The sequence below is a fragment of the Zalophus californianus genome, chromosome 6 (genome assembly GCF_009762305.2).
Source record: "Zalophus californianus isolate mZalCal1 chromosome 6, mZalCal1.pri.v2, whole genome shotgun sequence".
Lineage (NCBI taxonomy): Eukaryota > Metazoa > Chordata > Mammalia > Carnivora > Otariidae > Zalophus > Zalophus californianus.
This window is the reverse complement of record NC_045600.1, coordinates 60295682-60323605: the sequence shown is the minus strand read 5'-3', so window position 1 is coordinate 60323605 and position 27924 is coordinate 60295682. Positions and strand designations below refer to the sequence as shown.

The 27924-nt window shown below is 38.5% G+C and overlaps 1 long non-coding RNA gene across 2 annotated transcripts in view; it reads left to right on the top strand.

Moving 5' to 3' along the window:
- The first annotated feature begins 1015 nt into the window (after positions 1–1015).
- Positions 1016–27924, top strand: part of LOC113909497 — a 222955-nt gene continuing 196046 nt past the window's right edge. The window contains exons 1-3 of one of the 2 annotated variants that reach the window (XR_004820133.1): positions 1016–1183; positions 2479–2560; positions 5479–5617. This is a non-coding gene — a long non-coding RNA (uncharacterized LOC113909497). The remainder of the gene's footprint in view (positions 1184–2478; positions 2561–5478; positions 5618–27924) is intronic. The other variant, XR_004820135.1, reaches the window with a different exon arrangement.

Genomic DNA, 27924 nt, shown 5'->3' with positions numbered 1-27924 from the left:
AAATTTTTTAAATCATATTTTACTAAATGTTACCTACTTAAAAATTTGTATCATTAAAATAATTAAATGAAACAGTTAAATAAAAATTAAATAATTCCAAAATCGAGTAAACAAACAAATGAAAAAGTTTGTAGTGACAAAAATTATACCAATACTAATGAAAGTAATTGCTGATTAATCAGGTATACGTCTACCAATGCAATGATGAAAAAAGATTAAGAGCAGTTTTTCATAGGAACTATTACTAATTTGGTCCCTGTGTATGTAATATCCCTTCATTTATCATATACCTATGATATGTCTCTCCATTTTCTGGTTAAAAAATCTGGAAAATTGAAAATTAAATTGAGGAATGATTATATTTATTTTGATTGGCTTCAAAAACATTTGTTACCTTTTGATGAAAACTTCTCCTTTGTAGTTAGCTCTAATCTTTAAAAAATGACTTCCACGTTCTCAAAGTAGAAATTGACCGTAAACGCTATCTTACCACCAAAAGAAAATTTGCCCAACTCTTAATTCTGCTTCAGTCCTAACTTCCAACTTGCTATCTTTGGGTTAAACAGAACATAAGGTTAAAGTAGCAGAGCCTTGAGAATCAGAGTTGATGCTACAATTGTATAGTTAAAAACTATATTTACTCTAAATTGCAAAAATGGTAGGTATTGTATGTGATGTTTAAGTTGCAGCAATTGTTCTAGTAATAAATGTAATATTCAGCAGCATTTTTCATAGATTACTCAGTTCATCATTAGTGCCATTTGCCTCTTTATAATAATGTGCACTTTCCTTTAGAAAGAGCTTGGTTATTTCTTTGGTTGGGCCTATTTGCTCCTTTTTTATGTGAGATTTTTCAATACTATGAAATGATGCAGAGCAAAAAAGGTCCATCCACTTCACTTGTGTTGCCTCCTGCGTTACCTAAACCACAACAGAACAATGACAGACAACAGAGCCTTTCTCCTCTCTAACAATTCAATCACCATGACAACCAGCAGAAGAACGTTGGGCCAGAAAAAAAGCATTGAGCTTGAGGGACTAGACTAATCAAAAAATGGAATAACATGGCAACAATTACCCTGATGAGTGAGAGGGAAGCTGCAGATGCATTCAGACACCTATGGCACTGCGGACTGCACGCATTCAGCATTTTGTGTTTAGTGTCTTGTGTTTTTGAGAGCAGGTAAATAGACAAGATCGAATTGTGTAACAGAATGTCAGTGCTCTAGTTAAATAGAAAATTCCTTTCCTTTGGCTGTGCTACTTCAAGCGCATTGAAGAGGGTTTAGGGGAGATGAGGTTTTGAAGTGAAATGTGTAATAGATACAATATGAGTGCCACAAGGCAACGTTATTTAGTTTTAAAAAAGTAAACTTGGGGATGTTTCCCCCCATCTACACCCCCCCTTATTTTTTTCAAATATATAGGCACAAATAAAGGGAGAATGCTCTTGGGTTAGTGGCTGACACTGTCTGAAATCCACCTTCATGTCAGGAACATACATGATTCACTCCTCGTAGCATGTTTCTGGGGTATATCGATTCCTTTTGACAAAATCAAGCACCATGATTTCAGCAGTGTCCGTTCTAATGTCTGGAGAAGGACTCTTAAGGGCATGATGGTTTTGTGGGTAGATAACAGGAGTTTAGGAGTACATGTTCTACCCATCTCCTGCTGCCACAACTGCCTCGGTTTACTTCCGACACAATTCTTGCCATCCCCGAAGAGATGAGTGTATTGTGTATGTCTCTCTTTTAAATGGCATTTATATTGACATTACCTCTTGATTGCAGATATAGTGGTTGGGTTGTAAATAAATTTTCCATACACTGACCTCAGCCTTGATTTTTCTGATTAAATTTTTCCCACAATTTTTGTACTTTTCTAAGTGCTGCGCTTAATCACTTTGGTGGATGTTTTTAATGGATCACATTATCTGGTTTTGATTTATCAAAGACAATTTTTTCTTCCACTCCCCTAAGCAGAAAAAAATCTAATTAGGATTATTTTATTAAGTCATAAGCAGGAACTGATAACCTCCTCTCAAAAAAAAAAAAAGTAAAATGTTTGTAATATTGCCATTTTCACAGAGAAATTGGAGGTAAGAGGAATGACACCTAACTTTTCATAAGGCTGAATTTAAATTATTTGTGTTGTGGTGGGGTTGTAAAGGCTGCAGTCTGCAACTTTGAACTAGTTCTGTCTCTACAGACTTCCTAGACTACAACATCTCCAGTTGTTACCTGTTTTAGAACTTAGGATATTTTCTTAATCTGATTATTTTGACTTCTGTGACTCAGTAGACCTATCTAAAATGGGCTGCTTTTTTATTCTATGCTATTTTTTTAAATGGCCGGCAGGGAAGGAGAAGAGGCAGCTTTATGAGTTTACTTTGAGCCTATAAGTAAATGTTTATTAATGATGAGAACTTTTCTACATAAATGAGTGAGTTATTCTCTTCATTTTGGTTTTGGTTAGGCCAACAGTTTCCAGCTAGAAATCGCTCACCGGGAAGATGATTTTATATTGTTTTTCCTGGATTAATTTTCCTTTTGCACAGGTAAGAAGAACGACATGGTCAGAATAATGATAGCCACTTGAAATGTTTTTTTACTCATAGTTCAGCTACTTCTCAAAAAGAGATTAAGGCAAGTTATGCAAGAAGGGAATTCTAATAAAACAAAGACTCATTGATAGAAACTAAAGGGCAGCAAACAAACATGAAGTGATAGCTGAAGAAAAATCGATATCAAGAAATCCTACCCAAAAAGAGTACAGTTTCCAGCTCTGAGCTTTCTAGCAGCCACGCAAAGAGAGAAACTCTATGAATTACAGAGCCCTCCTTGGCTTATCTTAAAAATCATGTTAGTTCTTTAAGAGAAACAACCCTTTACTGTCTCTAAACTCCTCCAGCTGGAATTTGTCCTGGGAAGTGGTGTGTGAGAGGCAGCCAGTGAATTTTCACAAGAAGTTGGCTTTCGGCAGCCCCTCTGGAGGAGGATTTGTCCTTCCGACTTTGGCTGATGTGCATCCTGAGCCAGCAGCAAAGTAGAATCATTCTTTTCCTTTCTGTGATCAGGGAGAGGTGAGCAAAGAGAAAAAGAACGAAATCCTCTGGTCATAAAGAAGAGTCCACATCCCCTGAAAGCGAGTTATAACAGCTTGTTTGGAAACCAACGAGTAGAGGAGGACTTGAATTTGACCAAAGTGTTTTTGTTTTTGTTTTTTAATCAAAGAGCTTCTTACTTTAAAGGTGAAGCATCTGATGACTGGATATTTGGAAGGGGCTCATCAGCCGCGGTGGGCCTCCTCCCAGAAAAAGGCCGGTTGAGCTACTGCCAGATTTCATGCCACATTCGAATGAAAAGCGAGGGTTTTTTATGAGATTATTGTGAAAAGGTGAGAAAACAACTAAATGGGCTTTGTAGGAGATAAACAGTGATATCTTGAGTAGACCACACTTTACAAAAGCCAGATCTTATTTTAGATAACATAAGCGTGATCATTCTTCCTACACAGTCCCTGATATTTTACTGTACTGCAAAGAAAATCTGCTTATCAGTTTTAACACCCTTCTCTGAGTTGCCAGATAAGAGGCCATAGCAGTCGGAAGAAATTTTTCTTTAAAATGTTTTTATTATGCTTGGTGACAATGCCGTTTCCACTCAGGACTTCTCTAGTGTGTATTTTTTTTTCCTATGGATGAAGCAGGAATCAACAAGGACTTTCGTTGTGCCTCAGGAGAACAATACAGGCATACAGACACTGAGCCTGGCACTGCAGTTAGCTCTGAAAATGCTTTAGGAAGCCAGTGGTGCTGTGCATGGCCATCAAGGCAAGAGACTTTATATTCTTGGAAATGCATTGCAGTACGACAGTTTGTGTGGGGATTCCAAACAGAGTTCATTCCTGTCTAGTTCTCCCTCTTTTTATTTCCCTTCAGTGGCCTTTTACATCCTGGAATATGTCTTAAGATGAGGCCTCTACTGAGGTTTCAGACTAAGGGAAAAAGCGGCCCCCATGCACACTGTTTTCATTGTAGGATTATGAGGCTGATGCTTATGGGGTCTACACTGTGCACGTACCAGCTGAGTCATTTCGCTCACATCATTGCCAACTCTCGCTGCAGCCCTATAGAAATAGGTAGTCTTGTCCTGCCTGAATTCTTGTATTAATCTGTCATTCATTCAACACAGGTTTGGAGAACGCATGCTACAGGCCAGTAGACCTAGTTGTAGATGTTGGGGACCCAGTGATAAATAAGATATGGCTCCCTGCAAGGAAATGGAAAAACTAACTAGCAAAACTATTAAAGGGACTTCACAGAGGAAAGTATAGAATCAGAATATGAAGCCATTTGTAGAATTCCTTCTCCAGGGTGCCTGGGTGGCTCAGATGGTTAAGCATCTGCCTTCGGCTCAGGTCATGATCGCAGGGTCCTGGGGTTGAGCCCCGCATCAGGCTCCCTGCTCAGCGGGGAGCCTGCTTCTCCCTCCGCTTCTCTCTCTCTCTCTGTCTCTCATGAATAAATAAATAAAATCTTTAAAAAAAAAAATTCCTTCTCCACACTGCTGCTTCTCTTGACTAGCTCCTGTCTTCTGATTTGTGATTTTCTGAGATTAAGAGCACCGATTTGGGGTTCAAGGCAAAGTTTGCCACATTTAACTGCATGATCTTAGGAAAATTATTTAACCTCTCTGGCCTTAATGATTTTTTTATCTGTAAAACAAGAATGCTAATTCCTACCCCATAACTTTATTCTGAGGCTTAAATGAGATTGTGTATATAAAGCTTAGCACTGTGCTGAGCACATAAAATGCTCAGCAAATGTAAAATATGATTATCATCATCTTCATTATGGCTTTCTCTTACATGGAGGGACTTCCGGGGCTGTTTGCTTTCACCTAGAATTAAAGTCTCTTCCCTTCCTTCCCTGGCTGGCTTTGCCTTCTGTAGCCTGTCAGAGTTTTTGCTCAGACCTAAGGTGACACTTGCCATGATTTTACTGTTCACACTGGGGGTCTACAGGAACAAAGATGGAGAGAAATGTCTTTGTGCTCAGGAATATCCGTGTGATCTTATATAATATTGCCAGGAAGAAAGGCCCCAAGAGAAGAACTCTGAAGACTTGAGTTTTAACATCTCTGATTCTTGAGACTCACACAGGAGTGAATTACCACCCTCTGTCCATATGTCTCTTTCTCTTTCAACTGGGAAATACATTAAGGAAATGACATGGTCTTACTCATCTTTGTCTTCCTAGTGTCTGTCATGGTGCTTAGCTTACAGTAAGTGCTTATTAAATATTGTGGAGTAACTGAAAACTGACTCTAAAATTTCCATTTATTTGTTGTTCTAAACTGGATACATTTCTGCATTTCAACAGTACCAGAGAAACATACCAAAATCTTATGTGAAACACTGGTTTTCTCCATGTGCTGGGATTTGGAAGTGATATTTTTTTCTTTGTGCTTTTAGAATTTGGCAGATTAATAACATTAATGGCAACTGATGTTATCGAGAAAAGATCTTTGGACTTGACTTGTGAGATGGAAGAGCTTGGTATTTCTAGACCAAAGAGTGACATGATGAGAGCTGGAGCCTCCAGAAATTCAAGGTAATGGTGGAGTGCAGAATTGTCCTTGCCCTCTCATCAGGTACTGAGCAGATCACAGTTAATATGCCTTTGGAGTTCAACTTATGTCACTCTTTTATGGAGCTCTTGCCTCTCTGAAGCCATTATTGCATTCAGCCTTCCAGTTAGGGGCCAGAGTGACCAATCCCATTGGATAGGGGTCAGAAAGATTATGCCTTTGGCCCAAGTTTAAGGTCGTACATTCTGCTTTCCTGTAATCTAATCTTCTGTACCATAACTCAGAGCAGTGTCTTATTCCTCTTTACCCAGGACAAATGTTTACTGATAGGAGCAATCAGTAGGAGCCAGGATGCCTAATTATATTTAGTTTACAAGCAGTGTCATTTTTCAATGGCTTGAGAAAGTTTCATTCTTTCTCCTTTCCTCTGCTGCAACTGACTCTCATGACTGGTTGTTTTCAGCAATGATCTACATACTCTTACCTCTTCTTCACAATTAGTGGGACATGAAGGTGTGTTTTGTAGACTCTGAACTCTGTTGCTTCCAAACTGGGCTGTGATATTGCTGTAAAGGTTATGAGTCACTGAGAAACAAGTTCAAGCCAATCCTTTGCCGCTATGACCTCACAAGTTATTTTGAAAAATGCATACTGAATCATCATGCTATCATCTGGGTCTGTACAGATGATAGCTGTGTCTTCTAGTACAGGTTCAGTGGCAGGCTGGTAGATTATTTGACTTTTTGGGGATCACAGGCACAGGCTCATCCTATCAGGCCATTATAAGGCTCTTTCTCTGGTAAAAACCAATTGCTGGGAATACAACACCCCAGATTAGGAAGAAGTGAGTGGATCTCATAGGCATGAGCGATTTGCAAACTGAATTAGTCTTGACTAGATTTTATATCTTTTTTTTAAGATTTTATTTATTTATTTGAGAGAGGGAGGGTAGGAGAGAGAATGTACAAGCAGGGGGAAGGGCAGAGTGAGAGGGAGAAGCAGACTCCCCGCTGGGCAGGGAGCCTGACATGGGACTCCATCCCAGGACCCTGAGATCATGACCTGAGCCAAAGGCAAACACTTAACTGACTAAGCCACCCAGGTGCCCCTAGATTTTATATCTCTTTAAAAAATTTATTAGTGGTAGCATGAACTAGATTCTCCCAAACATGTAGTTTATTATTTGATAGTAATTTAGGTAATTTGGCGAGATAAGTTAATCAAATAAATTTGATCTCTGCTAAAGCTTTAGCCAGAAATGTATCATCTTTTCCAGGCACATCCTTTTGCTTAGTTAACTTGCCTCTGTTTCTAAAAGATCTTCAAGGGGTGATGCTAATGGTGGGCTTCCAAGTTCCTGAAGATATCTTTTGTCAGAAGACACTTTGACGGGCACCAAGTGCTCTCCTGGAAGGGACTTCTTACCTAGATCCAGAAAAATCATCTTTTCAGGCCTTTTAGAAAGTTCAGAATCAAGCCCCCTGTTACTTTAGATAATTTAAAAATATATTCTGGAAAGTCTTTTTTTTTCTTTTAATATGGGAATAATTGAGCTTGTTTAACTTAATTGGCTCTTAGGAAGTTATAGTGGTATAGTGAGTTGAATGGTAACCCCTCAAAAGTTGTGCCACCCAGAACCTCAGAATGTGACCTTACTTGAAATAAAGGTCTTTGCAGATGTAATTAAGGTAGGGATCTCAAAATGAGATCATTCTGGATTACCAGTTTGGCCCTAAATCCAATGATAAATGTCCTTATAAAAGAAAGAAAAGGAGAGGACATGGAAACATAGAGGTGAATGTCATATGAGACAGAGATGGAGATTGGAGTTTTGCTGCCACAAGCCATGGAATGCCTAGGGTCACTAGAAATTGAAAGAGGTAAGGAAGGATTCTCTCCTAGTTCCTTCAGAGGAAGCTCAGTCCTGCTTATATCTTTTTTTTTTAAAGATTTATTTATTTATTTGAGAGAGTGAGAATGAGAGAGAGAGAGAGTACATGAGACAGGGGAGGGTTAGAGGAAGAAGCAGACTCCTCGCTGAGCAGGGAGCCTGATGTGGGACTCGATCCAGGGACTCCAGGATCATGACCTGAGCCGAAGGCAGATGCTTAACCAACTGAGCCACCTAGGCACCTGGTCCTGCTTATATCTTGATTTCAAACTTTTGGTTTCCAGCATCACTGAGTAAATAAATTTCTGTTAAGACAGGCGGTTTGTGGTAATTTGTTTTAGTAGCCCAGGAAAACAAATCCAAGCACATTCTTTGAGGTTCATGACCATAAGTGCCCCTAGGGTGGCAGATTGATTTGGGAAAATGTATTACTTAGCATCATTTTCTGAGAGGTTTGGATTTAGTTGGTTGGTTAGAGTTATATCATATTCTGTTGGCACCTGATAAGGCATCAGCATGTCTTAACTCACTCTAGAAAAGACCCCAAATCCAGGACACTAGCTGGCAGTTTTTGGTAAAGGACTGATTATGAATGTAAGAAGTTCTTTATGCATTTTTTGAGTAAGTAAACAAATAATCCCTAACACCTTTTCTACTGGGAGTTCGCCTTCTTGAAGAACCTGAGGAACACCAAAAGTGTGAACAATAATTAACTTTTGATTGCAGTGTACAGCCAAAAAGTCCTGTTTTGTTATCAGTTCTCTGAATCTCTAAGAGATTAAACATTTGATTAAACATATTTCAGCAACAGAAACTACTGAAATGGCTTTTGAACCATTTTAGTCACGTAGCTGTATATTTACCATCTACGCAATGAAACAATATCCTGTACTCTGCTCATTTGTTTATGTACTTAAAGGAACTGGGCTTCTACATCTATTCATTCCACCCTTTCTTGAACAACAAGGAAATTATTCAATTCAAGAAATATGTAGCCAGTGCCTATTATGTGCCCTGGACACTATTAGAACTGGTGAATTATAATAAATGTGAAAGGCAAAGAGCACAAGTGCTTCCAGGTTAATCTAGGAGGGAGAATGAACTAATCCTTGTATCAAAGACACCTGTACACCTAAGAGACACCTGGAGAGACATGCAAGCAAGTGTCACTGCACTGCTGATTTTCTCCTTTTCTCTGGCAGCTCCTTCTTGGTTTATCACCAGACCTCTACCTCCCCTGCCAGCCATTAATTGGAGGAGTCCTACAGGATTTGAGTAGAGGTCTCTTTTCTTTTCTCTTTACCTCCCGGGGCAAGAATGTCCATGTCCACTAACACTTCAGTTGCTACCAAGACCCTCAGCTACACATCTTCTGCCCAGAGCTTTTCTCACAGCCCTGGACTGCTGCATGCAACTTCATCTCTTGCATGTCTCAAAGATACCTGGCACTCAGCATGCCCAAACAAAACTTACTAGCATTGACCCCTCCCTCAGATCTGACCATTTTTCAATATTCCCCATGCCAGAGAATGACCAAGACAGAAACCAAAGAGTTAACTTTGATACTTCCCTCTTCCACATCCTTATCTCTAAACCGTCACAAAGTCCTATCAGTTTTACTTCCTGGATTTTTTTCAAGTTCATCTGTTTGTCTTCATTTCCACTGTCACATCTCGGATAAATGTTACAACCTAATCACAACAGTGACTTCCCATCACTTTTGCCATATTACATTGGTGAGAAGCAAGTCTTGGGTCCTGTTCACACTAAAGGGGACAGATTATAAAGGCACAACACCAGGGAGCCAAGGTCGTGGGGCCATATTGAGAATTCTTCCTATCATAGATCTCAACTCTAACTCACTTCCTCAGGAAAACCTCCTCCAACACCAGAATTGGGTCTAATCTCATTCTTACAAGTTCTCACAGTACCATATACCTCTTCTTCATAGCATTTATCACAACTGTAATTTTAACTTAGTTAAATGACTATTTGATTACTCTCTATCTCCCCCACCCCCCTTGTGAGGGGTTGTTTTATTCATTGTAGCATCAGGACTGGAACATTGTAGAAGCTCCAAACTGTTGAATAAGTTGACAGAAGAGTCATGGAATCTGTCTGTATTTTGTTGTCTTGATTCCTCATATAGAAATCAGAGAATATCTCATTTCTAGGCTGCTTGCTTAATGGGTTGCTTCTCACTCTGGCTGCAAGAATGATGTAATGGAGCAATGAAAGTTTTATTGAAAAGGGGAGTGGGGGGCGTCTGGGTTGCTCAGTTGGTTAAGCATCTAACTCTTGATTTCAGCTCAGGTCATGATCTCAGGGTCGTGAAATCGAGCTCCACGTTGGGCTCCATGCTCAGCACAGACTCTGCTTGTCCCTCTCTCTCCCCTAGCTTGCATTCTTTTGCTGTCTGACTCTCTCTCTCAAATAAATAAATAAATGAATAAATAAAATCTTTTAAAAAAAGAAAAAAGAAAGAAAAGGGGAAAGGGGGAGGGTGGGAAGGAAATTAAGTTTTTATCTTCCATAATGCAAACAGGTAAATCATGGTTTTTCAAAGTTGTAACCACAATAAGCATCCCAAATTGACAATAGATGTTAGAGGATGTCAGGGAAAGAGTGGTAACCTGGAATCAACAATAAAAGTTATTGTAACTAATTTATTTTTATCTTGTTTTCTGGGACTTCAAATTAGCTTGTGTTCAGGGGATCTATGCTAAGCCACTGACAGATACAGGTTGATATGGGAATTATGGCCAGATTCATGTTTGAGCAGTTTTAGAAAACAGACATTTGCTTGGTTACCTGTGAGGTACCTGGATGAGTTTTCCCTTTTCTGAGAATAGTGTTCCCATTTGTGGCCCACTACCACCTCCATAATTATCTCTGACAATTATGGAGCAGTAAATCTGTGCCAAGCCTGCACCAAACACTTTAGGTGTGTTATCTTGTTTACTTATTACAATCCCTATAAGTATGTAATGCCTACCTTATAATAGTGGTCCTCAAATTGTGACTAGCATCAGAATCAGCTGGTGGATGGTTAAAGCACAGATTGCTGGACCCTGCCTGCAGTTTCTGATTCCATAAATTTGGCGTGGGGCCTGAGAATTTGCCCCTTTAATCTTTAACAAGTTCTTAGATGTAGGTATGATGAAGCTGATCTGAGGACGACACTTTAAGAACTACTGTGAGGTAAGTATTGTCAGTCCCCATTTTACTAATAAAAAAACTGAGGCTTAGAGAAGTAAATACGGTTACGTGGCCAATAAGTTGTGTAGCCAGGATTCAAATCCAAGTTGGGCAGCCCAAAACCACCAGGTAACACTGCCAGAATCAAACATTCTTCTAAACTCTTACAAGTTTAGAAGGCCCAGAAATGTTGGGATAAATCAATCTTCAGATAAATTCAAGCATTCTTGATCACATTGGTTTGGTTAAAGTAACTACTCAAAAAGTCTTAAATGGTTATGTCATTAAGTTTCAGTATGTTTAAAATCTGAAATTATTTAAGACTTCATTAAAATAGTCTTTGAAAATCTTCATCAAGAAACATAGAGGAGTCAAAAAATAATTTGAATAGGTTTGACTCCAGAAGAAAATCTCTCATTCACTTCTTACAGAAGATGAAAGTAGATTGGCTAAGATCAGGTACAATTGCAAGCAAGTTCTTTTCTTAATGGGTATGAGAAAGGTCTAGCAAGCAGAGAGGAAAGCATACCCTCATTAGGTTCATTCTATGCAAATCTATACCTGGAGGCTTGGAGTTTTAAAGCGATAGATACTGTAGGTCAGAGGTAATTTTCAGGTCTTGTTTAAATATGACCTGGCTTGTGCTGTCAGTATTCACTTAGAAGTGGATCCTCGTTTCCATTCCCATCTCCCATCTCCTTCCTCTGGACCTCGCCCCTGGAGCTAACTTTATCCCAAAGACTTCAGGCTGGTTTTCCATCCTTAGGCTTGCCTCCCTAATGGTAACCAACAGAGTAACAAGTTTATCTTTCTTTAAACAATGTTTTTATAGGATTTTTTCCCCAACCTGCAAGTTTACAGAGCCATTATATTCAAGATTCATCAAGACATATCCCTTTTTCTTTCTATTCTTCATCTCACCAACCTCGCTTTTATTATTTCTTAATGAAATTTTTGCTCCAATAAACAAATCCCCTCTTCCTAAGCCTTTATACATTTTATTATTGCTTCTTCCTCCCCCACCCCGCAACAGTTACCATAATTCATTACCCTCAAACCCCTCTCAAAATCCCCTTCCTTTAGGTATTCTTTCATGATTGACTTCATCTATGGTATTATTCATTGGTCTTAATGGGCCAAGTTGGTACAAAATTAGTTTGAGTGTTGAAAGGTTGTTTCTCTAAGTACTCTTCAGCCATTCAATTAGTGTTTTCTCTCTCTCTCCAAACAGACTATAGGCCCTTTGAGAGCAGGGATTGTCTTTATTTCTTTTGTTAAGTGCCCACTGGACCTCATTCATTCATTCTTCATTCATTCATTCCTTATATTTTCATCAAGTACTTCATATATTCCAGACAATGGGCTCATCATACTGCTTTCAGGAAGGCTTGGTTGCTTTCATAAACCCTGCACTGCCCAGGAGCTCTCTAATCTGGAGCTTTGGACTTGGATGTGGTAGGTAGTTGTGAATTCCTTCCATTTACTTTTTCAGGGAAGTCTGAAATATAGGTCAGGAAAAGAGAGAGGAGGAGGCTTGCTGGAAAGTCAGAGTGTTTTTGTGGTGGGGGACTGGTTGAGTAAGGTGAGGGAAGTTGAGTTGAGATCTGCATAACATTTCCTGTCATAGAACTTTTGGCAAATAGTAAATGAAAGAAAAGGTTCATTGTCAACAGCTTTGACTAAGGCAGGGACATTGTATTTTCAAGAGGCAGAGGCTAAATAATGAAAATCCAAAGAGTAGCTTTCTGAATTCATCCAACTTGGGAGTTTGATGACTTTGAGTAGTATCTCTGTTCCTGAGTCTATCTCATCTTTTGAAAAGTAAATATTAGAATTGGCACATTGGGGTACCTGGCTGGCTCAGTTGGTAGAGCATGTGACTCTTGATCTCAGGGTCGTGAGTTCAAGTCCCACTTTGGGTGTACAGCTTACTTAAAAAAAAAAAAAGAATTGGCACATTAACGGCCCTAAGCAATTCATAAATTAAAAGTAAGTTTCTTGAATGATTATAGCATTATATATACAGGCATTGATATTGTCCATGCATGTCTATATATGTAACATTGTCTATATAGAACAGTTACAAAGGCAAACAATTCAAAGCTCAGGAATTGGTTGTTATGTAGGGGTGCCTGGCTGGCTCAGTTGGTGGAACATACAACTCTTGGTCTTGGAGCTGTAGGCTTGAGCCCCACTTTGGGTGTAGAGATTACTTAAAAATAAATTTTTTTTAAAATAAATAAAATTAAAAAAAGAAATCTGTTATGTATATTAGAACTAATATATGTGTTTTAAAGCTAAGATAAAGAAGACAAGGGTATAACAAAATTCTATATTTTTGCTCATTCTAAGCAAATTTTTTGGCAACCATAAACACAAACCATCCCATTAGTAGAGTGCCAAGCACTGCCAGACAGTTGCAGCTCCTTGTTACCCTGTCCTGTTCTGTGTCTAGAACCATCAGGTCACCCCATCCCCCTGAGAAAGGGGCCAGAGTTCCTAGGCTTTGGTGAGTTTGTCCTGCATGAAGGGGACAAATACAGAGATCGCTGGGAGATGTCCTAGGAGTTAGAGCCTAGTAGTCAGCAGCCCTCTGGGCTGAACATCAGCTGCTGGAAGATAACCTTATAAAGAGAGAACTAGGAAATCTCTCCCAAATGTTTTCTCAGTGTTCATCTTTTTCTTTCCTTTCCTTTTTCTTTGCTGTCAACTTCACCCTCTTCCCCTTTGTTTCTCTGGCCCAAAACTATGCCAAAGCACACACTCATGGCTCCTTCCCTCATTCCATTTCAGCTAGAAGAGCTTTCTCAACATTAATGCTTCCCTTTCTAGAACCCTTTATTTAACCCAACTGGAGGACACTTCTAGAGTTGTCCTGTCCTTCCCTTCCAAGCTGATGGAAGAAGGCAAAAAACTTCATGCCGACAGAGGCAAGGTAGGCCACCCCAGGGAGGAATAGGCTAACGGATGTGACAGCCTCACTTTCCCTTTATGGCCCCCAAGCAATGGGGAAGACACCTATGTGAGGTTTCCCAAACAATCTATTCCACAAAGACCCAGGGTCAGTTGTTTCTACATACAAGGTTTATAGGCATGGTGCAGTGTAGGGACAACATAATTTACTTGGTAATCTTGCAAAGAAAATGATATTAACCACTAAGTGAACCTTGTTCTTTCTTGATGTACACCACCAACAATACAAAGTAAAACTCAAGTCTCATACTTTAATAAATTCCAAGCATACCGCATCATATTTGATGTAAATATTTTAAGTACATTATTATTAAGAGGAGAGTAATTTATTAAAATTTCATCCAATTTTTCAAAGCCTTCATGTTGAAAACTAATTTGTGGGGATTGGGGCAGGGATTAACTAAGAAGGAACATGAAGGAACTTTATGCAGTGAGGATAATGTTTTATATTTTGATAGGGGTTTGTGTTACACAGGTGTCTGCATTTGTCAAAACTCAGTGCATGTACGTTTAAGATTTGTGCATTTCATCATGTATAAATTTTATTTCAAAAGGGAAAAACCATAAATATAGAACTACAGTTAATGATATGCGTGCTGAAGTATTTAGACAGACGTGTACTGCAGTTTACTTTGAAAAACTTCAAAAAGGTGTACTGAGGAACGGGTAATAGTATGTGATAAGGCAAGTATGGAAATATGTTAATGGTAAAATCTAGATGGTGGGTAAATGGGTCCTCATTGTAAAAGTTTTAGAACTTTGATTTATGTTTGAAAATTTTAGTAATGTTGGGAAAAGTCATTGTTGAAAGAATTTAATATCATCCATCAGCCAACTGCTGTCATTTTGGAATATCCCAGTTATTCTAGCTCATAAACTAACATTATTATCCAACTCATTAATGCTTTATTTAAGCAACATTTTAAATGTATTTAAGAAATATCACCTGGCCCTGTGTCATCTCTGGATTAAAAAAATGTCTGTATGATCGCTCGGCATCAGGGAAATCCAAATCAAAACCTCAATGAGATACCACCTCACACCAGTCAGAATGGCTAAAATTAACAAGTCAGGAAACGACAGATGTTGACAGGGATGTGGAGAAAGGGGAACCCTCCTACAATGTTGGTGGGAATGCAAGTTGGTGCAACCACTCTGGAAAACAGTATGGAAGTTCCTCAAAAAGTTGAATATAGAGCTACCCTACGATCCAGCAATTGCACTACTGGGTATTTACCACAAAGATACAAATGTGGGGACCCGAAGGGGTACGTGCACCCCAATGTTTATAGCAGCAATGTCCACAATAGCCAAACTGTGGAAAGAGCGAAGATGTCCATCAACAGATGAATGGATAAAGAAGATGTGGTATATAGATATATATACAATGGAATATTATGCAGCCATCAAAAGGAATGAGATCTTGCCATTTGCAATGACGTGGATGGAACTGGAGGGTATTATGCTGAGTGAAATAAGTCAATCAGAGAAAGACATGTATCATATGACCTCACTGATATGAGGAATTCTTAATCTCAGGAAACAAACTGAGGGTTGCTGGAGTGGGGGTGGGGGGGATGGGGTAGCTGGGTGATAGACATTGGGGAGGGTATGTGCTATGGTGAGTGCAGTGAAATGTGCAAGACTGTTGAATCACAGATCTGTACCTCTAAAACAAATAATGCAATATATGTTAAGAAAAAAAAAGAAGAAGAAGATAGCTGGAGGGGAAGAATGAATGGGGGTAAATCAGAGGGGGAGACGAACCATGAGAGACGATGGACTGTGAAAAACAAACAGGGTTCTAGAGGGGAGGGGGGTGGGGGGATGGGCTAGCCTGGTGATGGGTATTAGAGAGGGCACGTTCTGCATGGAGCACTGGGTGTTATGCACAAACAATGAATCAGGGAACACTACATCAAAAACTAATGATGTAATGTATGGTGATTAACATAACAATAAAAAAATTTAAAAAAAATTTTAAAAGTCTGTATGGAAATGATGCCTTTCTTCCATTGTACACACACACTGATAGAGAACACTAGTTTTGAGGTGGGAGAAAGCAACATTTATTCATCCACAATACTGACCTATATTTTTCTATAATCACTGCTACATTAATCATCCATTAATTTTATCTGTTTAAGATATTTCTGTGGTTTTTCTCCTATAGAATACGAAAAAATTCAAAGGAAGTGACAATATAGGATTCTTTATTTTTGCTTCATCTTGTCATGTTTGTATTTTGTTTATCTTGTTTAGAAGAGGAAAGAATCCTTTCTAGAAATCAGATGTCAAATAATAAGGATTTTAGATGTAAAACATATACTACATTGTCTCTCAGTGATACCTCAATTTGTGGAGATTATACGTGGAGTCGTATGTAAAATTTTGGTGTCAAATGTCAGTTCATTGTCTTGGAAGATGTCAAACTGGGTTCTTGGAGGATGAATAGAAGTTCACTAAACATGAGAAAGAGGGAAGGAGAATGGCCAGTTTCATTTATATATCTTCCATAGTACCTACCAGAGTAAACACTAAATGAATGTTTAGTCCAAGTTGCAGAAGTTCAAAGGTCAAGTTCATAAAGATATTGGAAGTGAACCAACCTGATTAAAAATAAACTGTCATTTTACTTAGTGATCAAATTTCAGTGTAAGGAATTCTGAGACAATGAGAAACTTGGGTTTTTTTCCAAGATATGTGACTCTCCTTGGAGAAATGAGATCCTCTACCAGGAAACCAAATATTGTGGTTTGCCTGATTTCCTTAAAATAAATATTCCAGACTTAATCCATCTAAATAAATCAAAATGGTATCCCTGGGAGACCTAGGTGTTACAATTCTCGACAAACTTTTGGAACCCCTCTCTTGGGGTGGTAGTCAAAGCCTACACCACTTTCTTTTGAATATCTTCAGAGAAAATAGGTTTCATTTCTGAAGTAAGAAATTCATGCAGAGGCCAGCCAAATTGAGTAGGACTGGTTTTGGAAAGGGGTGCAGCTGTAAATTGATCCTGATTTTCTTGATATAAATTTGTTCTTCAGATTACCAAAGAAGAATTTCAAAAATATGCTTAGTGTCACTAGAATACATGCGTAAGCTCCTGCAGTGATTACTTTGAAAGGGGAAGCTTAGAAGAAAAAGAACATCTACAGTCATACCTAGCAGCCTGGGAAGCATAAGCACACCTGCGCACTGGGCAGCTCAGGCTCAGAGGGAAGCAGTGGCAGCTACACCTACCACTGCGCGTTGGATCCTGAAAAGCATGGGCTTCTGAGGCAGTTTGCAGGCACTTCCACGCCTCCTTGGGGCCTGATTCTACAAGAGCAGTTCTGGAAATATGGGGTAACATTTTGCTTTGTGGAAAAGCACAGAGGGGAGGTGGGCTAAGCCCTGTGGGAACTTTAGAAATGCCCCCCAAAATGTAGCAAGAAAGAGAAAGCAATCATTGTCCCTCAGGCCCTGGTATTCACCCAGATCCAGCTGCTGCAGAAGAGCAGGCAGGCGAGCGATGGTCCTCACGTGGTGAAAGAGAAATGTGGAAAATGGAAGCAGCCTCAGTTTTGTGTGCTCAGCTGAGCCCTGAAGTAGTGGCAAGAGTGTACTGTGCAGGGAGGCTTGAGAGCAAGATGGGGTGTGGGACGAGCCACGGCCAGCGCACTGAAAATAAAGAGGGTGGGAGAGATGATGTGGGTGGGGAGGCAGAATTCGTGTTAGTGGGTAGTAAGTCGGGTGACAAAAGAATCGGAGGAAATCAGGGGCCTTGAGCCTTCACGATTTCTCCCCTGCTGTCTACAACATTTCTTTGTGATGAAATGACATATTGCAGAGTCTAATTGCTGAAGGCTTGGGTACTTACATTTCTTCTGACTTTTGGTTTATCCAGATTTATTCTTCTTTAGTGACTGTTTCCCATCTGATTCCTGAGACATAGCGATTTACTTGGTACCTCATGTTTAAGTGACATCTTATCACCTTCTATTTTCCAGACAAATATTATGATAGCCTCGATACCTTGAAACACCACCACCACCTCCTATTTACCACCACACCCCCTCTGGTAACCAAAAATTTGCAAAAGCCATTCTCATGCTCAATTTTTTTTTTCTTTGCAAGTTCAGCATTTAAAGTCGGTCATTTGAAGTCGCCACAATTTTCGTGGATGAACTCCCAAGTAATTTGCCCTGATTCTGTCATCATTTCCTGAGGAATTCCCCTCCTCCTCATTCTTTCCCTCCTTCTTTAAGGATGTTGTTCCTTGCACTGGAGCTGGCTGACATTAAGTGCTCGATAAATGTATCACGAATGAATAAATGAATGGTCACTTCAAACACAAATCTTTGTGAGGTGGTTTAACCACCACACTTTCTAGAGGCATGGAGACAGCTGACTTTTTGAAGTCCCTTTAGTTGGTAGGCCTTAAATATTTAAAGACGTGCCATCAGAGAACTTTGAGTGAAAAAAATAATACTGTAGTCCACTGTCAGCATCATGTGAGGTGAATTGAAGAAGGATGGTGTGTGTAAAAAAATGTGTGTGTGTCTTGTGTATCCCACCATATAAACACGCATAAATCCAACCATCCCTCACGTGGTATTTGACGGAAATTCTTTTATAATGAATACTCAATACAGGGCTAAAGCATCCCCATTTCATGAAGAATCTTATGCCTTTTTATTCATAAGTGTAATTGCAACTCATGGACAAGATGAAGTCATGGATTGGTTAGAGCTAGAAGTAGGTCGATCTATAGGAGGGCCTCAAGTTATGGATAAGGAGACTCAGGCCCAGAAAAGTTCCATGGGCTCCCAAATCCACACAGGAGGCTGATGGCAAAGGGGAAACCAGACTTCCAGGTTTCCCGCCTCCTCTCCAGCCATGTCTGAGCAGCTTTTTCCTTATGGAGGATTGTCCCAGTGCTGAGAGTAGTCTGTCTTGGAAAAAGCTCCAAGGAACAAAAACATAATAGACTATTTTCTTTTCACAGAAGGGGGCTTATGACTTAATGGGATGGGAAAAATAAATAGAAAGATATAAAAAAAAATTGTCAGGAATATTCTTTCTTTTAAATTGCCATGAGCAGAGCAGTATCTATGAAGACTACACGTATCTAAACGGGTGGTGTTTTGTTTTGTTTAAAGATTCTGTTTATTTGACAGAGAGAGACACAGTGAGAGAGGGAACACAAGCAGGGGGAGTGGGAGAGGGAGAAGCAGACTTCCTGCGGAGCAGGGAGCCCGATGTGGGGCTCCATCCCAGGACCCCGGGGTCATGACCCGAGCTGAAGGCAGACGCTTAACGATTGAGCCACCCAGGAGCCCCTGTTTTGTATTTTAGATTAACAAATTTGGTATGCATTGGGGTTAACTAAGAGTTCCCTTTTAATGTAAATACTCTTGGGAAATGTCCTACCTTAAGTCTGTTTCAGTCAGTAGCTCACACAAGGAACAAGAACACGAATTTAATAAACATACTGGAATTTGGAATATAACTTAGAAAAGTAAGTTTTAAAAAGTATGTCAACAAGAAGAAAAAAAGCAATTAACTTCACAATTATGGGTTTCAAAGAATGACCTTTTCTTAACCTGTTCCTATTTTTACGTGTAATTACTTTTTTATAAGTTCTTCTATAGGTAAACAGTATTGTTTTCATTTCTATTGCTGTAATAAAATATTAGAGCTGACCAGTTGGTGGAGCAATTACATTTCCATAGCTCTTAATGGCTATTTTGCTTAGGTACTAGTAACTTAATTAGACTCAAGAAAGAGACTATTAATATTCTAAGGACTAACCAAACTGATCACAAACTTTCAGGAGAAATGACAGACAAAATCACGTTAACAACATCCGGCCCATTGAAGAAAACCTGTAATTAAATTAAAGTGGTAATTCCACTCATGACAGCTGGAGAGTCCCCTCTTAACTCACCTCCAAGAGGTAGGCCCCCTCCCTGCAAAGTCACAGTTACAGGTAGGTATGAGTAAGGAATGCAAAAAGGTCAGCCTTAGTAGTGCTTCAACCGCCGGAAGCATGAGGTTAATGCAATTTTAATTTTTAATGGCAAACCAGATACCCTTTTACAAGACCATCCAGTACAGGTTTCAATGTAATTATTAGCCTCTTTGGTTTAAGCAGCTGTCCTAGAGAGACTGCCTCTGGGAAAGCAATTTGCTCAATCCAGATTTCCTTCAAGAGAATGGTTAGCTGAATGTTTACCAAGTCAGCATTTAAGTCTCCCCAAATCATTGTAGCTCCTTAGAGTACTTGAAAACTTTATTCACTTGTGATATATTCAAATGAAAAATGTAAGAATCAGTATAGTTATGCTTACATGAACGATATAAATTTTATGAATCAACAAAAGACCATAAGGCAATATAAAATGCTAACAATGATTGTACTTGCATAGGGAGACAGTGATTTTTCCCTCATATTTTCTTTGATTTTCAAAATTTTCTAAAATAAATGTTTATTAGTTTACCTTAAAAGAAAACTATCTTAAGGTGTTATTCAAAACGTAGGAAATTAGTGCCAGTGAACTTGAAGGAATAATGATGTATATAGATGTATGTGAACAAATAGTACTATCTTAAAGCTATCTAAATGCATCCTTGTCACAGAGACCAGGCACTACTCTCTTAGCTGAAATCAGGGACTGACTTGCACATGTTGATCAAGTTATGTTGCTTGGCAAGCTGAAGAGAGAAGACAACTGACTGGCACAGGTTAGGGTTGGATTGGATGTTGTATTTTCTAAAATCCAACTTTCTTGCATACGTGTCAAATCCAGTTTCAAAACAAATATTTATTAAGTACTAGTATTAAGTACTAAAGTACTAAATATTTATTAAGTACTGCTTTAATTTTACTAGATAGTAAAGTTAAAACAGTAAACAAATACCCTTGCTCTCTGGAGCTCACATTTGAGACTGGGGGAGACTAAGAATAAACATATAAACAAAACTGTAGTATTTTTTTTAAAGAATTTATTTATTAGAGAAAGTATGTGTGCGCATGAGCAGGGGGAGAAGCAGAGGGGGAGGGAGAAGCAGACTCCCCGCTGAGCAGGGAGCCCGATGCGGGGCTCAATCCCAGGACCCTGGGATCATGACCTGAGCCAAAGGCAGACGCTCAACCAACTGAGCCACCCAGGTACTCCAAAACTGTAGTATTTTAGATGGTAATAAGAACAACAAAGAAAAATAAAGAAGGGGGATAAAGAGTGTCTGGAACGGGAAGAGGGAGGTCACTTTCTAAAATGATGGCCAGGGAAATGTCACCGATAAGGTGGTATTAAGCTAAGACCCAAAATAGCCAGGATGATATCTGGGGCAGGGGTTCTAGGTAGAGGAACCAGCAAGTTCAAGCATGCCTAGTGTATCCCTGGCCAGGAGACAGGTATGGCTGGAGCAGAGTGTGAAGAGGGGAGATTTGGGGAATGAGGTTAGTGGTATAATCAGGTACTAGACCACTTAGACCTTGTAGACCATTCAAAGAATTTGGGCTTTTACTGAGAAGGATGAAAAGCCATTGAAGGGTTTGGGACAGAGGAGTAACTTGATAGGATTTTTAAAGGATCACTCTGGCAGTTTGAGTGAGAATAGACTTTGGAGGGAGGAAAGCAATGGTAGAGGCAGGGAGATCAGTTAGAAGGCCATTTAAATAGTCAAGACAAAAAATACCAGTGGCTTAGACCATGGAAATAGCAATTGGAGGTAGTGCAAAATGACAGGATTCTGAATAAATCCTGAAGAGAGAGCCAGCATGATTGCTAACAGATTAAATATGAGACGAGAAAGAAAGGCGTCAAGGACAACCTCAGATTTGTGGTCTGAGTAGCTGGAAGAATAGAGTTGACATTCACTGCAATGGGGAAGACTGAGAACAAGTATGGCTGCAGGTGAGGATTTGGTTTTGAACATGTACGTTAAATGTGAGTTACTTATTAGATATCTAGATGGACATGTCACATAGACAACTGGATATACAAGTGTCAAATGGAGGGGAGATCTAGGCTGGAGATATAAATTGAGAAGTTGTCAGCAGGTAGATGGTATTGGAAGTTGTAAAACTGGATACCACTAACAAAGTGAGTGTGGATAAAGAGGAAGTCCAAGGACTGAGCTCTCCCACCTTTGGGTATGTAGAGGTTGGAGAGATGAAAAAATAATTGCCAAAAGAGACAAAGGAATGGACAGTGAAGTAGAAGAAAAAAAACACAATAATCAATAACATATTTTCTTTGATTTTCAAAATTTTCTAAAATAAATATTTATTAGTTTACCTTAAGAGAAAACTATCTTAAGGTGTTATTCAAAAGGTAGGAAATTAGTGCAGGAGAATGGGAATAAAGTACAAGGTAGAGATTAATTGGTTCCAGACACTTAAGAAAATCTTTATCCAGTCATTAGCTGACCACTAAACAACTGAACAGAGACTTCAGTGGCCACACATAACAAAGAATTCAGACTTTACGAAATTAGTTTGGGGAAATCACTAAAAAATGTTATATAAATGAGCCAAAGATGGCCTCTGTACATTGGCCCCTAGGTTATTTATTTCTTCCTTGGAGACTGAGATTTGTTAGCTCAAAAGCTCACTGGCACCACACTCAGGTTTTTACATATCCGTTTATTTTAGACATGGCCCAAACAAGCAAAATTTTAAACCATTTAGAACCTGCCTGTTTCACATTCTCTGCAAAACCTCACTGGACGGTTGTAACCCATTGGTAAGACTATAACCTTGGAGCTCTCTGACTCAGAGACTCCTCATTGTGTTGCTGAGCAAAGTTGTCTAGACCTGTACATCCTTTTTGAATAGTTAACATGAAAATTAACAAAATGTGATTTAAAAATAGATCAAAAATAGGAGAAATTGTGCCATGAAAGGACTAACAATAAACATCTGACCCATTTAAAGAATTAGGTTGAAATGATCAATGAAAATGTGATCCTTGAAATGAATACAATATATAAAACATTTTTTTGAGGAGAAGGGCAAGCGTGTGCGGGGAGGGAGTGGAGGCATAGGTGGTTGGGGTACGCAAAACAAAACAAAACAAAACAAAAAAACATTTTTTGAAAGAAAAATATTGTAAAAAATAGTTTTTAATGTAAAGCCAGGTCTAAAGCCACAGAAAATATTAATAGCTAAAGCATGTTTTGTGCTATGTGTCAGATATCAAATTCTAATTGCATGTTGCTTAAAAGACATGTATGTGAAACAAAATAGGGACCCATAAGAGGATGAACTCACATATAAATGTCGAAACAGAAATCCTGAAAAAAGAAATCCTGACTAAAATGTCAACAAATCAGCTACTGTTTACTTTGAGAATACAAGAATGGTCTAGCATTAGGTAATGGATCAATGCTATTTGTTACATGAACAGGTTAAAGGAAGAAAATAATATGATTGTGTCAAAAAGAATCTAAGAAAACTATTCAAAATAAGGAAATTATTAGAACTATAGGAATTAAATATTATGCATCTAATATGATGAAGAATGTCTCTGTCAGACTAAGTCGTGATAAAAATTCTAGAAGTATTTAAAAAAATTCTAGAGATATTTTTATAAAAGATAGGGGACAAAAAGAATGCTAACTGTTAACACTTCTTCATCATTTTTGATGTTTTTAAATGTGTCCACAAATTCTTTGAAACTCATCTTGAAAGCACATTCCCCAGCTCAATCAAGCCTTCACATGATTTGTGATCCTACCTGATATCTCGGCAGCAATCTCATGAGACATTTGGGTCAGAACTACGTAACTAATCTGCTCCTGGATTCCTGACCCTCAGAAACTGAGATAATAAATGTTTATTGTTTTAAGTTGCTAAGTTTTGGGGGATAATTTGTTACACAGCAATGTTGAACTAATATACCCTTGTTTAGGCAGCTCTAGTCAATATCAAATCAATTACATAATTCATAAAATGAGCTATGACTGTGGGAATGGAGAGACAAAAACAATGATTTTTGAAGATTATATGAATCGATGAGTGAAAATTTTTTAAGAAGCCAAAAACTAGAAGAAAATATAAGTGAATATTTCAGTGATCTTGAAATTGGTAAAATAAACAAATGCATTAAAGAATATAAAAGCAATAGTAAAAATCATCATCAAGATATCTAACATTTATTAAGCACATACTACATACTAGGTATTATGTCAAGGACTACAGTTCTGTAACTCATTGTCACAACAGTCCCATGAAGATGAGGAAATTGATGTTTAGAGAAGTTACTTTGCTCAAGTCTGTAGCTAATTTATTGGGTATAGGCCTGTCTAAATGCAAAGTCTCTGCTCACAAGTATTTTTGGAGTTCAAAACTAATTACGTTGAAGTACTGTTGGCAAACCATGGGAAAAGAGTTTCAACACATGTGACAAAGGGTAAGTGTTTAAAATATAAAATATATAAAACAAAAATGTTCTTCGCAATGTTACTTGTAAATGAAACAGAAAAACCCTAAGTATCCAACAGTAGAGAAGTGGTGAAATAAACTATACAAATTTCATAAAATTGAATTTTTTGCAATTATTAAACAATTATATTTTAAAATCCTTTACAATGAAAATGGAGCCACAGACCAGAAGAAAATATTCACAAAACATATGTCAAAGGACTGGAATCAGGATATTTAATGAACTCCTAAACTCAACAATAAAAAGACAAACCACCCAATTAAAAATAGGCAAAAGATTTTAGAAGACATATTAGAAAAAGAACAGTATGAATAGCAGATAAGCACATGAGAAAATGCTCATCATCATTAGTGATCAGAGCAATGCAAATTAAAATTAAAAGCATAATAAAATACCACTGTATACTCACCAGTATGTCTGTAGTCAAAAACACTACAGTATGAAATGTTGACAAGGTTGTAGACCAGTTGGAACTCTCATGCATTGCTATTGGAAATGTAAAATGGTACAATCAGTTTAGATAGTTTCATAGTTTCTTAAAAACTAAACATACTCACCCTAGATCCAGAAATTCCATGCTTAAATATTTACTCCTGTGAAAGAAAAGCTTACATACACAAAATAACTTGTCTAAGAATGTTTATGGCAGATTTATTCATAATGGTCAAAAACTGGGCTCAGCCCAGGTGTCCAATAGGAAAATGGATAAATTGGTATATTCATACAATGAAATAGTAACTAGCAGTAAAAAGGAACAAACAGCTGCTTGCGTATAACACAGAAAAATGGATAAATCTCAAAAAAAAAAAAAAACATGCTGAAAGACAACCCTCACACAGAAGAGTGCATACTGTATGATCCCAACCATACGAATTTCAGACTAGTCAATGATATGAAATTCACAACTTGGCAAAACTAGGGGTTGGCGACGCAGGCAGGGATTAATTGGACATAAGGGAACTTTCTGGGGTAAGGATAATGTTCTATATCTTAATGTGGGCTTGGGTTACACAGGTGTGCGTTTGCCAAAACTTAATGCATATATGCTTAAGATCTGTGTATTTCACTGTATGTAAATTTTACATAGAAACGCATTAGTTGGACTAATAGTTGGACTGTAGTTAAAAGTACGAATGCCAAAGTATTTAGAAGGAAGTGTAGAGATATCTGCAATGTCTGCAGTGCATCAAAAAGATAAGATGGGTTAATGAAGTGAACAGATGACTAAACGCGTGATAACACAAACATAGTCAAATGTTAATGGAAGAATCTCAGTGGTGGGTTTATGGCCATTCACCATAAAATTCTTTCAACTTTTCTGTCGGTTGAAAATTTTTATAATATGTTGGAAAAAATTATGTTTTCAGAGAAATCCAAACACCTTACCAAAAATTTTTAAAGCAGAATAGAATGTTGCATATGTAATATGATATAGTTTAGATGTGGAAGTAAGCACTAAAATAAAGGCAAAGTGGTTACCTTGGGGTTTTATGATAATGGGTAATTTTTATTTTTTTATATTTTCTTTACATTTTCTGAACTTTCTACAATAAATGTGAATGACTATTACTATCTGAAAAAAAAGATTTTTCACCTAACACTCTTAAAAACAGTTTCAAGGAGGCAGATTGTAATTTAGAGCCCAGAGGTACACTTTCCGATAGTCAGAACTGTATACAGATGGAACGGACCTCTGCAATGGTAGGAAGGTTTCCCATTCCCCAAGGACTCCTGTCCAAGCTGAAAGAGCCTAGGTAGAAATATTTTAGAGAGGGTTTAGCAAGGTATGAGGGATTTTAAGGTAGCCTCAAATTCTGAGACCTATAATGTGAAACAAAGTGCTATAGAAATGAAAAGATCTCTTGGGCTTTCCTAACCTATTCCAAACTCAGTCCTACTTCTTACAAAGAAAAATGCTAGTCTAAGCTTCCTGTACCAGAATACATACAACCTGATTCAGTATATAACTGGAAAGGCAAATCAGGGTTATTTTAAACATCTGAGCCGTGCTGTAGGTATGGTAGAGTCATAACAGTGCCCCATATTGCAGAGTGTTTTAGAGTGAGTGGAGCACTTCACTGTAACATTATCTCATCTAAGTCTATGACAGTCTGAGCCATGTTAGGGGGGAATGTGGTTTCCAACGCTGAAGGCAGTAGGATTGTTCAGGGACACCTGAGCACTGACTCTGTTTCCTTCTCTCATATGGGAGTGGTCCTTGTTGGTACTGCATTTGATTCAGGAACTAAGAAATCCTGGTATTTGTAAACATTTTCTTAAAGAGATGCACAAAGTTCATTCAAGTAGGCTTTTCTGGCTTAGTAGTATAATAAAAATTTGGGTTTTTTTTTTCCTTAGCCCTTTTAGCAGTCTGTCTGGAAGGAATGCCAGTATTAGCTAAATGCCCCATGAGGAACCTGGGGATAAAGGAAATGCTGAACAGAGGTGTAGTGCCTTCGCTCTTGCTCTGTGTGAGAGCCTCTGGGAGGTGTGTGTTTTGATGTGTAGGGGCTTTTCCTGTCAATTAGTAATGCACATTGATATTATTGTCTCTGTTTTTCCGTCTTTATTTTTTTGTAGACAAGGAAACTGAATTTCAGAGAGATTAGGTAGAGGAACCAGGACTAGAGGTGTGACACCAGTGCTATTGGTGGAATATAGATGAGAACAAATTTTTCCAAGCATTACTCAAAGTACTTCCCAGTCAAACCTATAAAATCATTTAGGTTTGCCAGCAGATATAAGAAACAAATCAACGGTACTAATACACACTTGAATTAAAGTTTTAAAAATGTCTGAATGCTATAAATGCTGCCTTGAGCATTCTAAAAGCTTTTTCCTATGAGGGCAAGACCATATGCATCCAGGATGATACATTAGGTGTTCTCTTTTTCCCAAATGATAGCAGAGAACTTGAAGAAAGAGCTTTGGCTTTTGTACTTTTGATTGATGCTCCATTTAAACTGGGACTTTTTTTGTCTGAGACATTCTGGCTGCCTGCCCTCTTTATAAAGAGAGGGCAATTGCATCAGAGATAGGCCAAGGAAGAGAGTTTGGAGTGAGTGTGCAAATACATTACCACCAATCAAATAACAATACAATAAGTAGTAGTAACATTTTTGGAAAGCTCCTAATGAAAAACAATGGGTGGAGGCAACAACATATTTCAGTAGTCCAAAATATTTACTTTGAAAAGAGATTCTATTCCAAAACTGGAGAACCTTCTACAAAATCTTTTAAAGCCAATACCAGCATAGATGACTTTTTCTAATTCATGCCTTCAAAGTTACAAATAAACAGTCCAAGATGAACCATGAGAGACGATGGACTCTGAAAAACGGAGGTTCTAGAGGGGAGGGGGGTGGGGGGATGGGTTAGCCTGGTGATGGGTATTAAAGAGGGCACATTCTGCGTGGAGCACTGGGTGTTATACGCAAACAATGAATCATGGAACACTACATCAAAAAAACAAAAAACAGTCCAGAATAGAGTACTTCTTTGTTTGATTAAGTTCAGTTAAGTGGAGTAAATCCTGACTTTACTGAGCCAAGGACCCCTCCTGCTGCAGCCCTAGAACTAAGAGGCCTAGCCCACTGCCTGTTCTGCAGTCAACAGCAATTGGTGTATTAGCTGCTGCTTCAACTTTCCCAGTTGCCACAGCCTTACCTAAGGACTTTGAAGAAAAAACTCCAGGGGGAGCAATGTCATCCCCATTTTTTCCAAATATTGAAGCCCATCAGCTCACCCAAAAATCTTCATTTCCAAACTATCTCCAAAACTCTGTGTGCAAACCGCAGCCGACTTTAGATAAAGCCTAGCTAACTGCTGAGGG